A 17500-nucleotide genomic window follows, 5' to 3' on the forward strand; every position below is an offset into this window, starting at 1 on the left:
TTCTCCTTCTTTCGTCTCCGTATTTTCTCTTCCTTCCCCATCCATTATCTTCCCTTCCTTATTCTTCCCTTTTCTTTCTTTCCACTCATCATCCAGTGCCTTTCCTCTCCACACTTTACCATCGCTTCCCCTTCCCTCTCCCCTCCCCCATCCTCCCCGTCACCGGCTTCCCATAATTCTCCTCGCCAACACCGATTTTTCATACTCCTCTGGTTCTCTTGCTCTTTCTCCTCTTTCCTCTTCCCTTGGCCCCTCGTCCCTGACTTTCCTCCTTCACCTGCCCTTCCTCTCCCATATCTTCACTGATTTCCCCATTTCTCTTTCGTTCTTCCTTTTCATTTCTCTCTCTTCTTTATTATTTTTTTGTTTTTTGTTTTTTGTTTTTCTTTTTGGGATCATTTGTTTGCTGGTCAGTCACACGTGCGGTTATATATTTCTCTCTCTCTCTCTCTCAACGTTTTCTCGCTCCTTTCTCCTCCTCCTCCTCCTCTTTTTTCATACACCTTACGCCCACGCCACAACTTAGAGTACGGTGTATATGTGTGTGTGTGTGTGTGTGTGTGTGTGGTATTAGTATTAGTTTCAGCAGCAGCAGTAGTTATAGTAGTAGTAGTAGTTGTAGTAGTAGTTGAAGTAGTAGGAGATAGATAGATAGATAGACAGAGAGAGAGAGAGAGAGAGAGAGAGAGAGAGAGAGAGAGAGAGAGAGAGAGAGAGAGAGAGAGAGAGGCGTCACCCTGGCGCGGCAGGACTGGAGGAGGGAGGAGGTGCATGATGCCTTGCTGCGGTGCCGCCACACTTTCACTCGTGGGGGTCAAGATGCCTAGTGGGTGTGTTTGGCTCCCACATCAAGGTGAAGGTGCACGCGTGTGTGTGTGTATGTGTATGTGTGTGTGTGTTTGTTTACGAGTAGCTTTCAGTATATTTCTATGTTTTGTTGGTTTATTTTCGTGTACTAGTATGTTTGTTAAGGTTTTTTTTTTTTATTTGTTTCTCTTCGTATAGTTGTAATTGTTAGTGATGCACTCTATATAAACCTTTGTCCCCCTTCACCAGTGTCTTAATTGTATTGAAAGTGTCATACCTTCTGATTTTTGTCTGTAGAAGAAAATGACGTGATGTTTGATTGAGTACCCATGGAGTTTACCGTTCCCCTAGAGAGAGAGAGAGAGAGAGAGGAGAGAGAGAGAGAGAGAGAGAGAGAGAGAGAGAGAGAGAGAGAGGGGGGGGGAAGCCAAGGTGTTAACTCCTTCTTTACGTGGGGAACAAGTAGCTTCATTTCCTTTCTAAGCCTTAATAGTTGTATGGAAGACTTCTATACTTATCTACTTATAGAATATCGAAGAGAACCATGAAAGAAATATAATGCTAAAAGTGATGAATTTATTGGTATATATATGTCCCAAAATAATTCATTACTTACGATAGTCATATTTGAGAAAAGAAAAATGCTGCGAGTGCATAGATAGATTACATTGTGTTTTGCTACGAGAGTGGACGAATAAATATAACGACAGTGTGGAGTCTGGAGAATGAGACAGTAAGAGCAATAGTTTACGTGCATAATCCTCTTGTCCTCAGCCCTTTAAGTCATGCGATATTGAAGAATTAGGAAAAAAAAAAGCCTCATAAATCGAAAGAAACACAACAGTATCAACCTCAATCAGTGTGTGTGTGTGGGTGTGTGTGTGTGTGTGTGTGTGTGTCTTTACCTCGGCCACCTGTACTTGTCACGTGAGGTGGGTTTGCTCACTAGTGGAAACTCAGGCAATGTCATCACCTTGAATTACATAATACATCACCTTGAGCATCATAGAAAGCTTGTTTTGGTGTTTTCTTGTTGTAAGCTTGTCTTGTGTTTATTGTTTTCTTAATGTGTGTGTGTATGTGTGTGTGTGTGTGTGTGTGTGTGTGTGTACCACTGTTTCTCTTTCTGTGTGCCTCTTCAACCTCTCTCTCTCTCTCTCTCTCTCTCTCTCTCTCTCTCTCTCTGCCACGTCGTTACAGCAATCCTTCACGGTGGACGGTGGCGGAATGGAGTCAGCGGGCGTACTGGGAATGGAATGGAGAGAGAGAGAGAGAGAGAGAGAGAGAGAGAGAGAGAGAGAGAGAGAGAGAGAGAGAGAGAGAGAGAGAGAGAGAGAGAGAGAGAGTAATTGGAATGCAAATTAAGTAACAAAAAGAGAAAGAAAGGAACACAGCGAGAAGGAAAAGTGTGTGGAGTGGGGAGGGATGTGGTGAAGGAGGAGGAAGGGCGAAGGAAGGAGTCAGGGAAGCAAGGAAGGAAAGGAAGGAAGGATGAAGGAACTTTTAATGGTTACTGGTCTGTTACGGGGAAGGTGTGAAAAGTCTAGCCTGGACACTATTATCGCTCCCATCACCACTACCACCACCACCACCACCACCACCTCCTTCACCTCCACCTCCTTCACTACCGCTGCAGCCTCTACCACCGCCATCTCAGTTGTCACCACCTTCATAAGCAACACCATTTTCATCACTGCCATCACCACTGCCCACACTGTCACCACCCTGTCCGACACCCACAACCACCAACACCACCACCGCCACCATCACTACTACTACTACTACTACTACTACTACTACTAGTAAGAACATGCAACCTCATTAACGTAAGGAACTGTATGCATAACAGTTACGTAACTGTATATACATATACTACACGGTTGTGCCATAGTGAATGAGTGTGTGTGTGTGTGTGTGTGTGTGTGTGTGTGTGTGTGTGTGTGTGTGCATTTCCCATCACGTAGTCGCCTGCTGGTCGTGGGAGGACGATTTGGATGAATCAGATTAGAAAGGGGTGGGCAGTCTCTCTCTCTCTCTCTCTCTCTCTCTCTCTCTCTCTCTCTCTCTCTCTCTCTCTCTCTCTCTCTCTCTCTGCTTGAAGGAGTTTTAAAATAGCCAGCATGCTTATTTCACTGAGACAGAGAGAGAGAGAGAGAGAGAGAGAGAGAGAGAGAGAGAGAGAGAGAGAGAGAGAGAGAGAGAGAAACACCATGCCACGTTCTTAGAATCATCGCTCTCAAAACACACACACACACACACACACACACACACACACACACACACACACACACACACACACACACACACACACACACACACACACACACACACACACACACACACACACACACACACACACACACACGAACGCGCACACACACCTTGATGGCCGATAAAATTAGCTGGGCAGGTGGAGGCGGGGCGGGGCGGGGTGCTATTGTCTGTGGCGGCTGGAAGCTGGTCACGGCCGGGCCTGGAGAACTGAAAGGTCCAATTAGGTGCACCAATTTACCTGCCTCGTGTGTGTGTGTGTGTGTGTGTGTGTGTGTGTGTGTGTGTGTGTGTGTGGGGAGAGGGGGTAAGGACGTGTCAGTCAGTCTCTCTCTCTCTCTCTCTCTCTCTCTCTCTCTCTCTCTCTCTCTCTCTCTCTCTCTCTCTCTCTCCCTCTCTTTCTTTCTCTGTTTTGCTCTGAGTTTGTTTTTTTTAGTATTGTGAAGGAAAGTACTTGTTTATTTTGCGTAGATAGTTATTATTATTATTGTTGTTGTTGTTGTTGTTGTTGTTGTTGTTGTTGTTGTTGTTGTTATCCAGTGTTTTTTTGTTGACTCATTTATCTTTATCCTTGTTTTTTTAATTAGTGAGTTTTGATTTGCACGTTTAATTGATGTTATATTATTATCTTTATTTTTTTCTTCACATATTTGGTTAGCGAACATGGTGTGTGTGTGTGTGTGTGTGTGTGTGTGTGTGTGTGTGTGTGTGTGTGTGTGTGCGCGTGTGTGCGTGTGAATCAAATGCAAACCATATGTCCATTCTTTTACACATATGGTCATTCATGTTGCATCTCTCTCTCTCTCTCTCTCTCTCTCTCTCTCTCTCTCTCTCTCTCTCTCTCTCTCTCTCTCTCTCTCTCGTACTCCTAAACCTTCATAACATCCCTCAAACATTAATCTAAAACTGCAATTAAGAAGCAGAGAGAGAGAGAGAGAGAGAGAGAGAGAGAGAGAGAGAGAGAGAGAGAGAGAGAGAGAGAGAGAGAGAGAGAGGAGGGTTCTGGTATGCCACCTCGCTGCCACCTGCATACCAGAAGAGAAAGGCTGGAGAGAAGAAAAAGAGAGAAAGAAGAAAAAAAACTGCCTCTTTTGCCACTGCCAGAGAGAGAGAGAGAGAGAGAGAGAGAGAGAGAGAGAGAGAGAGAGAGAGAGAGAGAGAGAGTCGTGATTTTCAGATTTAGCAATGAATTTATAAGAATGTTTACAGTGGAACATTGAAAAGAAAGTCTCTCTCTCTCTCTCTCTGATTGTGGACCTCTCTCAGAAGCAAATATTAGTATGTCTTCTTCTTCTTCTTCTTCTTCTTCTTGCTTTTATCATCACCTTCACCACCACCACCACCATCACCACCACCACTACCCTTTATTATAGTTACCTAAACAAAACATTAAAAAAAAAGGGAGGGAAATACGAACGAAATAGAAAACAAAACAAATTGGAAGCCTCGTTATGTACATACGTTCGTGGAATCAATGGTATTTATATTTTTTCCCCCCTTCTTGCCATTCACGGAAAGCGACCGGGAAAATATGCCAGTGAAATGTTAACTTGATGAGGGAGCGGTGTACTGAAAAAGGAGTGTGTGACGTCGGTGTGGGGGGAGGGGAGAAAGAAGGAAAAGAAAGAGAGAAACAGAGATTAAGAAAAAAAAAAGGTAATGTCATTTAACTCACTGTGAAGAAATCCATTAAAGAGACTTCCTTTGTGTGTGTGTGTGTGTGTGTGTGTGTGTGTGTGTGTGTGTGTGTGTGTGTGTGTGTTGCTAGGTGCTTCTGACACTCATATAGGAGGAGGAAGAGGAGGAGGAGGAGGAGGAGGAGGAGGAGGAGGAGGAGGAGATAAGCTGGTAACAAATCAACATCTTAGTGTCTTCCATTTCTCCTCCTTCTCCTCCTCCTCCTCCTCCTGTCTCTCCCACTAATAAAGTAGAATAGTTACCCAAACAGCCTAGTAAGGACCTCAGGAGTCTGTTGCTGTTTGGACTTCCTTTGTATTCCTTTGTATTCCTCCTCCTCTTCCTCGTAACACTGGTTTCTGATTTCTGGTGCTACTCATTTTATTTGGTGTCATTTTCGTCACTCTATAGTCTTCTTTCCTTTCAGTAATATGGAAAGAGAACGTTTGAGTCTGTTGCCAAGAATGATGTGTCTGTTTGTGTGTGTGTGTGTGTGTGTTTCGTGTTTTGATAACGAGGAAAGCGAATTTAGGGGATTTTTGTTATCCAGCGTGAAACTGTAGCAGAAATTTTAGTGAAGAATGAGTAAATAGATAGATAAATAATATAGAAAATAAGTGAGTAATGGTAACTGCTGTACATAGATAAACAAATATATAAAAGAAAAAATTAGTAAGCGAAAAAATAGTGAATGAAAAATAACGACGTTTCTTGAGTATCTGTATTGAAAGTTGTCACAAAAACATCTGTACAATTGAACAGGCTGAGCGCGGGAGGGCAGTGTTATCAAGGCCTTATGCTTTTATATACACACATATTGCACTGCCTATACCTACTAACATTTGCGGGGATGAGCACAATCTCTGAGGCACCGCGAAGACCTGTCACGTGTTGGTAAAGTCGGAGCGTCAACAAAACATACCAAGTCCCTGCGCCTCATGCAGCCTCCCGCGTCTCGGCGTCTTGTCTCGTCAGGAGAAAGCACCGGCCACGTGCTCGCCTCCTCGGCCAATCAGGGGCAGGGTTTTCTAACACCATTGCCGCTGATTGGATGGGCGGAGTGAGCACTAAACACATTCTTTCTCTTGGTGAAGTTAAACCCAGGACAGCTGACCGGCCGTCTTCTGCAGGAGTCGTCCCGCGGCAGGAGTTAGGACTTATTCTGAAACATTTTGCTCTCTCATCACGTCTATTTTTAAAGCCCACAGAGATGATTAGCCGGGTTCTGAGGAGTGTTTCTCCTGTAAATGACGTAGAAATCATGTTAAACTGTCATCAGAATCGTAAAAATATCCTTAAAAAAAAAGTGTACCTTTTGCAAGTGGTCGTGGTGCGGCGCAGAAGAGTTTCAGAACATGGTCCTTCCCCAGGAGGTGATGCTGGGGCTTTCCTGTCCGTGTTAAGGTCATTTTGTGTCTGTTCTTATGCTCTTTTTATGTGTTTTTACTTATTGTTCCACTGAATGATGTTTCGCCCTGGTGCAGTTCTATATGTTCGTAAGAGTGAAGGGATTATCTTAACTGCAATGATAACAGAATGTGGGGGTGAAAGGAAACAAGGGATGATGTACTGTACTTTTCATTTTATCTTTTTTTCTCTGTTCTGCTTCATTCTATCCTCTCACAACCACATTCCAATCACATGCCTTGCCTCCACAGCTTGTCTAATATCAATAACATATACTTGATCGTTGGAATGCCCTTTTTTTTTTTTTCCTTTCCTTTTTTTTTTTTTTAAGCAGAGAAAACTGGCTGTCAAGTACCTCTGTTATTTCATACTCGCAGTGAAAGTTATGTGATGAAAAATATGCGTCTTGACTCTCAAAAGTATCTCATTACTATTCCTTGGGAGGGGAAAGTATGCTCGAAAAGAAGTAAGAATGTGTGTGTGTGTGTGTGTGTGTGTGTGTGTGTGTGTGTGTGTGTGTGTACCCAGTCCGGGGCATCGATGAACTCAAGAGGAAGAAGCCAAAGTGACGTCACAGCGAGGTGGTGGTGGTGGTGGTAGTGTTGGTGGTCTGAGTGGTAGTGCTGATCAAGTAGTGTTGCTTGGAATGCACTGGTGTTAGGATGAGGGGGGGGGAGCTGGGAATGACTGGTGGCGGTGATGTCAGTGGTGGTGATGCTGGTGGTTCAGTGGAGTCTTGGTTCCCGTGTATTGTTTTGAATGTGCGTGTGTCTTGTCGATGTGGTGATGCTGGCAGTGGTGGTGGAGTTGTGGTTTGGCAGGTGCTATTAGAGGCAGGTGTAATGCGGGCAGGTGTGACAGATGTGTCGGAGGCAGGGCGGGGGAAGGAGGGAAGCAGGAAAGGGGCGGGTGACTGTCTCTGTAGGGAGAGAGGGAGGGAGGGAGGGAGGGGTGAGAGCAGTAGTAGTAATAGTAGTAGTAGCAATAGTAATTTTGTGAAGGTAAGAGATAAAACTTTTCTAGAGAGAGAGAGAGAGAGAGAGAGAGAGAGAGAGAGAGAGAGAGAGAGAGAGAGAGAGAGAGAGAGAGAGAGGAAGCTCCACAGACACATATAGGCATGCAGACCGGTGCATACAGCCACATACAGGCAGGCTGGGGGGAGGGGGTAGGTGGAGATCCAGCGTCCAGCGACCCGAGGCAGCCCTAAGAATAGCGTGTGAGCGGGTGTGGCGGCCCGGGCTGGCTCAGGGAGAGAGAGAGAGAGAGAGAGAGAGAGAGAGAGAGAGAGAGAGAGAGAGAGAGAGAGAGAGAGAGAGAGAAGCAACAAAAAGTGGATTTGTGAACTTGACTTACTACAGCGGCGCCTCCGGACATGAAGAGGAGGAGGAGGAGGAGGAGGAGGAGGAGGAGGAGGAGGAGGAGGAAGAGAGTAGTTGTTTAAATTCTGTGAGTGGAGAAGTCAGTTACAGAGAGAGAGAGAGAGAGAGAGAGAGAGAGAGAGAGAGAGAGAGAGAGAGAGAGAGAGAGAGAGAGAGAGAGAGAGAGAATATTTGAAGGTTAATGGAGTTAAATTGGGAGGTAGAGAATATGTGGGAGGAGAGGAGGAGGAGGAGGAGGAGGAGGCGTGGGAGGGAGATAAGTATTCTCTCTTATTTTTCTGTCTTTCTCCTCCATTCCTTCTTTCCCTCTCACTCACTCTCTCTTCACTCAGTCAGTCAATCAATCAATCACAATAACAGTAATTTTATTTTTTTTATCTTCCTCCTCCTCCTTCTCCTCCTCCTCCTCGTCCTCCTCCTCCTCCTCCTCCTCCTCCTCCTCCTCCTCCTCCTCCTCCTCCTCCTCCTCAGTTTTCCTTTCTTGCTTATGTCATTTCCATTTGTGTTCGCAAAAATCATGTTTTATATTCAATTCTTTTCGTTTTTGTTTGAGTATTATTGTATTCTTTATTTTTTTTTCTTTTTTCATTTAGTTTCATTAATTTTCACCATATTTATTTTCCCCAGTCTTTTATCTTTCTTGTTTTTTCTTTATGTTCGTAATCTTTTATTCTTGTTTTTCCTTCTTCCTCATTTCTTGCTAAGTCTCTTTGCTTATATTTCTTCTCTTTTCCTTCTCTCTTTCTTGCTGTAAAAGAACTAACTCTCTCTCTCTCTCTCTCTCTTGTAGGATTAGATTACTCCAAGGACTTACTCGCTTCCTTATTAATTTATTTTTTTTACTCTTTTTCCTTCCTCTCTCCCTCCTCCTTTCCTTTTTCCTTTTCCTTTCCTTCCAATTTCCTTTTTTCTTTCCCAACCACCTGTCTTCATTTCCTCCATATGGGCTCTGTCTGTCTGTCTGTCTGTCTGTCTGTCTGTCTGTCAGTTTGTCTGTCTGTTTGGCTGTTTGTTTGTGTTTGTGTGTGTGTGTGTGTGTGTGTGTGTGTGTGTGTGTGTGTGTGTGTGTGTGTGTGTGTGTGTGTGTGTGTGTGTTTCTGTTATGTTTATTATTGTGCGTCTATCTATCTGTCTGCCATTCTCTCTCTCTCTCTCTCTCTCTCTCTCTCTCTCTCTCTCTCTCTCTCTCTCTCTCTCTCTCTCTCTCTCTCTCTCTCTCTCTCTCTCTCTCTCTCTTCCGCTTGTACATTTTCTTCATTTGCAAAGTCAGAGTTACGTGTGATGCAATTTGTGTGTGTGTGTGTGTGTGTGTGTGTGTGTGTGTGTGTGTGTGTCATTGCTTTAATTTTCTTTTATTGTCAACGAGAATAGGTCTGAAAAAGTCCAAATTGTTTTTTATTTATATTTTTTATGTTTTTCATTTCGCTTTGATCTCTTCGTCAACGATCACCAAACGTTTTATTATTGGTTTTCATTTTCATTCTGCTTGACTCTTGAATGCAAATAATTAATTGTACACGTGAAGGAATGAATACTATTTTACATATTTAGCTCTTTTTTTTTTTTTTTTTTTAATTGATAATGATCGGTATGTGTTAATTAAGGAATATTTGACAGGACTCATCTTCCTGAATGCCTCGCTAATGATCGGTAATTTTAATCGTATTCTCCTTTTTCTATTTATATATGTAATTGGATTCTTTTATAATGAATCTATATATTTAAATGTGTCTTAAATTTTTCGTTTTTTTCTTTTTTATGTCTTTTGTTATTCTTATATGTAATTGTCTCTTTTTTTTTTTTTATTCTCGTTGCAAGTTTGTTATTTTTCAGCTTATGGTTCCACATTTATCATTCCATTGTTTTCTTTGCATATTCTTAACTTATTAATTTACTTTTTACTTTTTCATGTTTTGTTCTTTTATCTTCACTCACAATTTCTCTCTCCCTCTCTCTCGGTTGCTAATTCCTGCTTCTCATTGTCTATTCCTATACTATTTTTATTCCAAGTCCAATAAAAATGAATAAATAAATACGTAAATTAAATAGTCACGCTTGAAGGCACTGCACAAAAGAGAGAGAGAGAGAGAGAGAAATAGAAGGAGACGAATACAATGCAATAAAAAATTCAATACAATAGACGCAATAAGTAATGAAAAAAAAAGATATATATATATATATATATATATATATATATATATATATATATATATATATATATATATATATATATATATATATATATGAAAAAAAAGTCGATCCAGCGCAATTCTGTGGAAGCTTCAACATTTTTTTCCTTTTTCTTTCTCTCTCTCTCTCTCTCTCTCTCTCTCTCTCTCTCTCTCTCTCTCTCTCTCTCTCTCTCTCTCTCTCTCTCTCTCTCTCTCTCTCTCTGTACGTGTGTTTTGGTTTGCTATACTTTCCATTTCTCGGTCCAGGGGATGCGTGGGGAGCGGCTCTTGTACCGCTTGGTGGTAGTGGTGGTGGTGCTGGTGGCGGTGGTGATGGAGATAGAATGGTAATGGTGGTGGTGGTGGTGGTGGTGGTTGTGGTGGGGCTTGTGATGGTAGTGGTGCTTTGAGTGTGTCCAGGTAGAGGAAAGGAAGGCGCGTGGTGGTGGTGGTGGTGGTGTAGTGGTGGTGCATCGCCCTTACTGTCCAGGAAACAGGTGTACTGCGTGTGTCCTCCTCCTCTCCTCCTCCTTTTCTTCTTCTTCTTCTTCTTCTTGTTCTTCTTCTCCTTCTTGGGTGTGCTGCGTGCGACTTCCTCTTCCTCTTCTTCCACTTCCTCTTCTTTCTCTTCGTCGTCGTCTGTTTGTTGTTGTTGTTGTTGTTGTTTTTGTTGTTGTTATTCTTCATCATCATTATCTTCTTCTTCTTCTTCTTCTTCTTCTTCTTCTTCTTCTTCTCCTTCTGTAGTCTCCACCACCACCACCACCACCACCACCACCACCACCACCACCACCACCACCACCACCACCACCACCACCATCACCACCCAGCGTTTCATCACCGAGTACACACCACGAAGCAATACAGTACTTCCCCTTACCTCTTTCACTACCCATTCAACTCCTCTTTTCCCTTCCTCGTACCCTGCCTTTTGCGTTGGGCAAGAGGCCACTTAGTACTGTATTGTGTGTGTGTGTGTGTGTGTGTGTCAGTTAGAGTCACGGATTATGTGTCTCTCCTGTCAGTCTTATATTGGTTCCAGCGACAGTCCTTTCCTTGAATTAGTCTTGGGGTCACATCAGATCCTTCTTCTTCCTTCCGTTTTTCTTTGAAGGCTGTGACAAGTTGCTTTCTTATTTTTTTGGAATTTTTCTTTATTTTTTTGTATATCTGTTTTACTTGTTCTTCTCATCCTTTGTCGTTAGCTTTTATGTTTGTTTTGTGTTTTCTTTTGTTTGTTTTTGTTTTTAGTTCGTCTTCTTCTTCTTCTCGTGTTTTTTTTTCCTGTTTCCTTTTCACTTCTGTCTTTACTTCGTTCTCTTTGGCCTCCTCCTCCTCCTCCTCCTCCTCCTCCTCCTCCTCCATCATTAGTCTGTGTATTGTTATTCTTAGCCGTTGTGCTGCTAATGAGGGAGAAGGAAGAGGAGGAGGAGGACGAGGAGGCGAGGGTGGAGGGTGAAAGTGCGCGATGATTTGCCTTTTGTGTGAAAATGAAAAGTACTTTGTGCCTCTTTCTTTTTTGTCAGTGCTGGGCGGGCGTGTTGGTTTGGCCCAAGTGTTTTTCTTCCTCCTCTGTGGTCAGTTGTTGAGCGTTGCGTGGCCCCAGAGACTTGCTGACACCACCAGTGGAAACAAGAACATCACTGTGCATGGATGGGGCTGTGTTGTACTTTTTGCTTCCGATGCTCAAACTTGCTGTGGTATTTTCAACGAGAATGAAGGTACCTTTGATTTATGACTGAGTTGCTCTAGAGGGTCACTGATACCGGGAGAAAACGTGAGATTGTTACTGTGAATGAATGTAGTCTTATCTTCTTCGAATACTCAAACTTGATGCAAAATTTTCAAGAGTGACAAATTCGTCTTTACTCGTAACTGTAAATGAATAGCTGTAGGCTCAAGACGATCGGAAGAAGACAAGAAAACAGTTGTGTGTGGGTAGGGATTTGAGTTTTTTTTTCTTTTTCTTTGAGTACTCAGATTTGTAGTATAATTTTTAAACAAGGGCAGCCTTTTCTTTATTTGCGGTCGAGTAGCACCGAGGGTTATTATTATCTTGAGAAGACACACACAAAAGAAGAAGAAAAAAAAAACTACTGGTATTGGAATAGATATGCTCCTGGTTCTAACACTAAAACTTACTGTGAGAGTCTCAACTGGAACAATTATATCTTTATTTATAGACAACCAAGCCCTCGCGTTGCTCAGGCTGTAGGCAGTGCTCACTTCTTTGGGGATGAAACACAAATGACAGTGTATGTATATAGATATGATTTTACTTACAGTACTCAAATTTCGAGCAAACAAAGACCAATTTATCTTATATTTGTAGCCATCCAGACCTCGTACTGTTACAAATGTAGTCTAAGATTGGTGCTCTCTGAAGAAAATAAACAGAAATTGGTGTGTAGTGGCATATAAATAATTTCTTTCTCTTCTTACTTGCAGTCTTTCAAGCCCTCCTCCATAACGAGTGCTTTGTGTGATAAACGAATCCGGGACTTTTTTTACACCAAGGACAAATTTAATCTTAATGCATAACCGACTTATCTCTCGTAATATTTAAACCGTAACCTTTAGCGTCCTGTCACATTTGAGATTAGATATTGTAGTTTACCACGAGCAATCTCATAAGGACCGACGAATCTACTGTTGTTTTTTTATTCCTCCATGTTCCTCGGTGTGACTTGTAATTATATCCACTTGGAGGAATTGTCATTCTCACCGTACATAACGAGGGGCTCTTGTTTTCACCTCAACAATAGCCAAGGAACTTCTTTTACTTGGGCCCTGATCCCTAGTGAATACATTAATTCCTTTGACTACCGTAGCTCTAAGCAAATGGTGCCGTGAGAGTTTAGGATATAATTTTGTTGGATATCACTGAAGCAAAAGAGAGTGATGAAGTATTTCAAACATTTTAGCACCTGAAGTTTAATAATCTTGAGTTACTCGAATAGAATAGCAAGCCAAATATCTTCATGTTAGCTTATGTTATGTTTAATTAAGGTAAAGGTAACGTTAAGATTGGGTAAGATTATGTCATGTTATGTTATACTAGAGTAAATTAAGTAAAGTAAGCGAAGGTAAGGTAAAGTAAGATAGATTTAGGTTATGTTAGGTTAAGTCATTAGGAGTCAAAAGGTTAAGGCCATAAAACGAGTAGAATAGCACCACCCATTTTAGGCCCCGAGGCAGAGTAGGCCTGGGACGCGTGAAAGCAGAGGAAAGGTACGTTTTAGAATAGGAGGACGAGGAGGAGGAAGAAAAGAATGAGGAGGAGAAGAAATAAGATGGATGTTGATGGATGAGTCACGGGAGACTGACAGCAGGAATAATAAACAGACGGATACAAAAGACGTGGGAGAGAGAGAAGAGAAAAGAGAGGAAAGTCACACTCAGGCCTATACGAGCTGCGAGGAATGTGTGTGTTGAGAGGCCTAAGGGACGAGACACCTGGTGATGCATGCTGAGAGAGAGAGAGAGAGAGAGAGAGAGAGAGAGAGAGAGAGAGAGAGAGAGAGAGAGAGAGAGAGAGAGAGAGAGATGACGATTTTCTACAGGATAGTTATTATATCTGTCTGTCTGTCTGTCTGTCTGTCTGCCTGCCTGTCTGTCTGTCTGTCGTTCTATACCTGTTTGTCTGTCTGTTCGTTTGTCTGTTTGTTTTCTTTTCTCTCTCTCTCTCTCTCTCTCTCTCTCTCTCTCTCTCTCTCTCTCTCTCTCTCTCTCTCTCTCTCTCTCACCTCACCCCCTTCCTCGCTCTCCTTCCCTCCCTCCCTCCCTCTCTCCCCATACACACAAGTACTATATATATTTTAGTAACTTACATACAGTAAGTCTGAGGCAAGACTCTTCCTTCATCACACACTGTTATTACTACTACACACAATTACATATCATCACATACCGCAATGGTTCCTTTTTATGGTCTTGTCTTTTACTTTACCCCCTCTCGCTCGTCCCTCTTCCTCCTCTTCCTCCTCCTCCTCCTGTTGCAGCTGATGCGTGTGTGTGTGTGTGTGTGTGTGTTTCATCATGAGCGGCGGGATCAAAGGGGCCGTGACTGAGGGTCGGGCTGTCTGGACTGGGCTGGGCTGGGCTGGTCTGTGCTGTGCGGGGCTGGGCTGGGCTGGGCTGGTCTAGCTGGCTGGCTGGTGGTGTGTGCTGTGCTAATGCTGATAAAGTAATAAGAAGTGCGTGGGTTAAACTATTAATGGTGGTTGATGTTAGACTTTTCCTACTCTTCCTTTTTTTCCTTTTTCTTCTTCTTCTTCTTCGTCTTCCCTTTTTTCTCCTTTTCCTCCTCTTCTTTGTTTTTCCTCGACATTTTCTTTTTCTGTTTTCGTCTCGTTTTCTCTTTGTTTCTTTTGTTGTTGTTGCTGTTGTTGTTTTTCTTCTTATCATATTCCACCTTTCCCACCATCGTGTTATCAATTATTACTGCTTTTTCGTCATCGTCTCGCATTTCTATCCATTCATTTTCGTATATGCTACAAGAATATATATTAGTTAATTTTCCATTATTCCTTTCATTCCCTCCAGCTTTCTCCTCCCTTTGTGTTACATTCCTCTTTCTCCTGCTCTTTCTCCACCTCCTCTGCCGTGGCATAATTTCCTTTCCCCAAGTAGTTAAAATTAGCTTTCAAACAACCACGTAAAGGTTTAATTGTCTTTTCCTGTTTGGTTGTCCTATGTAATCTTCCTCCTCCTCCTCCTCCTCCCCCTCCTCCTCCTCCTCCTCCTCGTTTCCTCCACGCACAACGGACAGCAAGACCCATACAAGACCCTCACAGTTAGCGTAAGTTTTTCCCACGCTGCGTTGCTTCAGTCTGACAGGTGGATGTCATCAAATCACCGCTGGCTTCGTCCTGCTCCTCCTCCTTCTCCTGTTGCCTGCTCATCCTCTCTCTCTCCCTCTTTCTCTCTCCCTCTTCCCACCGCCATCCCTTTCTTCATCCTCTCACTTTCTCTTTTCTCTCCCCTTTGCAGTTCTGGGAGTGACTTCGCGGCTTGCAATTAATTAAGGTGAGTAGCCGAGCGCAGCCTTACCTGTACTACGTGTGCTGATGCTGCGTGATGGTGATGTTGCTCTCTTCTTTCTCCTCACACGTATGTACTATAGTTAAGGTTTTATTACATTGTGTTGTGAGTTTGATTTTGGGGTTTTGTGTTCCCTCAGTTTGTAAGCATTACGCACCTGCATACGTAACTGTACACACACACACACACACACACACACACACACACACACACACACACACACACACACACACTGATAGATAATTTATTGACCACAAGTTTTACAATGTATGAGACTGATATGCGAAGAAAAATTATGAAAAAAAGCCACCAACAAAATGACGTGAGTAAAATATTACATCATTATGCACATTTATGGTCTACAAGAGGTAGTGAAACAGTAAAACAGTAAAATTTGATACTAAAACAAAAAAAGTAAGAAAACAAAACAAAAAGGAATACGAAACAGATGAAAAAATACAGAAAAGAAATAAACACATATTAAACTAGAAGTACGAAAAAAAAAGACATGCACACACACACACACACACACACACACACACACACACACACACACACACACACACACACACACACACACACCTGTCACACCAGCTTATCTATCACACACAGGTAACAACACTCCTTCCCTCCCTCGGTCCCGTTGGGGTTGACGGCCGCGGCTTAGATCAGATTGAACAGCTGATATCTGGTTGCCCTTTTGTGCCTTGTGTCACTCAGAAGCGAGAGAGAGAGAGAGGGAGAGAGGGAGAGAGGGAGAGAGGGAGAGGAACACGAATAGGAATGAGGAAGAGCAGCAAGTGAGGAGTATTATTGGTATTAAGGAGAGATGATTGATCAGTCTAATGGCGCGCCACCAACGGGATTATATTGCATTAGTAAGGAGGAAGGAGGAAGAGGATTAAGTGAGTGAAGGCGGAAGGGTGTAGTGAAGGGATGGGGAGGACAAGTGGAGGGAATAGTAGAGAGAGAGAGAGAGAGAGAGAGAGAGAGAGAGAGAGAGAGAGAGAGAGAGAGAGAGAGAGGCGGTGGAAGTGTTGTTTATCTTATCGCTTTTTAAAGGTTCCGACGCGACGCTAGATGACGAGTTGACTCAAAAGCGGGTTTACGCAGTCCCTCTCTCTCTCTCTCTCTCTCTCTCTCTCTCTCTCTCTCTCTCTGGAAATCTCCATAGAAATTATTGTTCTTTGCAGACTGTGAGTGGAAGGGAAAAGGTATGCTTGCTAACGTGACCTCCTCTATTTCCGTCTCTCTAGCAGTCAAATTTCATCACCATCACGCAGAGAAGTAAGGCACTGCACAAGTACTTCCGCCTGATAGCTGAGTGCAGAAGTGTTGATGAGGAAGAAATCAGCATGGGGATCAATTTATTTGTATGTTTTTTTTCATCACCAGTCTATTATTAACTGGGTGTAATTAAGCGAGCGTCACACTTATCGTTTGTACATCCGGACTTGCTGGCTTAGGAAAAGGATATTACTCTAACCGCCGTGACTCAGAACGGACGTGGTGGCTTTGCGTGTATGTGCGAGTGTGTGCGCAGGTTGTTCCCACACCGGTAATTACGTGAAGGTCGAGGACATTTCTACCCCTACACGCGGCCGTCTTAATATGCTCACCTGAAGCCCTGACGACCTGCCCGCGTAAGTGAACAGCGGCAGTGAACACGTGTTTAGGACTATAAGATGGATTACTGAGTGAATATATTTAGGTCTTTGAAGGAGGGACTGCATTAGAGGCGACTTGAGGGAAAGCGAGAGGTATGAGTGGAGAAAAAGTAGATGACAGTGGTTTGTAGCGAAGATTTGAGGATCAGCGACACCGTATGAGCGTGGGAAGAGCGCCCAAGACGAGGAATACTGTATGACGATGTTCCGTGCTTCTGTTCATAGTTGTATGTATGTATGTGTGTGTGTGGTGTCATATATACTTAGGGATAATGTGCACTATATTATCAACAGTTATTTGGTTTTGATTACGGTGATGTATGCTAGTAATGTTCAGAGCTGCATTGTACTGTAATACGCAGTTGTTTACACCAGTACATTATTTCCGATTACTTCTTTTTGACCAAGCTGTAAAGGACTACGTCATCAGCATGTACGGTATTGGGCGTTGGTAATACATGGCGGGAACAGGTGTTAAGTCTTTGATTGCCACTTGGTACACCTTTCCTAATTACTAGTCACTCTGAGACATCTTTACTTGTTCTACAGCCACATCCAGTCTTTGAACTGGGAAGAAATTGCCAAATGTATTCTTTTTAATCGCTAACTTTCTTGCAGATGCTTATAAAGACTTCACGCATTGCTTCTGGTGCTGCTGATCATTTCGTGTGGCAGTGAAAAGGTTAATAATGCTCAAGGTTGTAAACACTGTACATGAATATACAATAATTCACAGTGCGAGCTTTCACAGTACTCACAAACATCCATTTGTTTATTTATTTATTTACTTTTTGTAAGTGGGTTGCGCGTTGATTAGTTTTATTAGTTTTGACAGAAATTAATGTTTGAAGTGGAGATGATATGTTTGGAATTCAGTGTACAGTATTGCAGCACAAAGGAACACAAAGGAAGGGGAGGCAGAAGCACACCTCTTGGCCTTATATCAGAAAGAATTATCATAAACTGAGGTGAACAGTGCGTAGTGATCATAACCCTGTCGCTTCTTGTTCCTGATTTCACGTGATTATTATTAGTATTATTATTCTCACCACTTTCATCTTTCATGTTACTGTCTTTA

At 42.8% G+C, this 17500-nt stretch overlaps 1 long non-coding RNA gene across 1 annotated transcript in view; it reads left to right on the forward strand.

Moving 5' to 3' along the window:
• LOC135107433 (uncharacterized) overlaps window positions 1-17500 on the forward strand; it is a 53747-nt gene that overhangs the window by 17281 nt on the left and 18966 nt on the right. Inside the window, exon 2 of the long non-coding RNA XR_010271776.1 lies at window positions 14705-14740. This is a non-coding gene — a long non-coding RNA (uncharacterized LOC135107433). The remainder of the gene's footprint in view (window positions 1-14704; window positions 14741-17500) is intronic.

The sequence above is a fragment of the Scylla paramamosain genome, chromosome 15 (genome assembly GCF_035594125.1).
Source record: "Scylla paramamosain isolate STU-SP2022 chromosome 15, ASM3559412v1, whole genome shotgun sequence".
NCBI classification, from domain to species: Eukaryota; Metazoa; Arthropoda; class Malacostraca; order Decapoda; family Portunidae; genus Scylla; species Scylla paramamosain.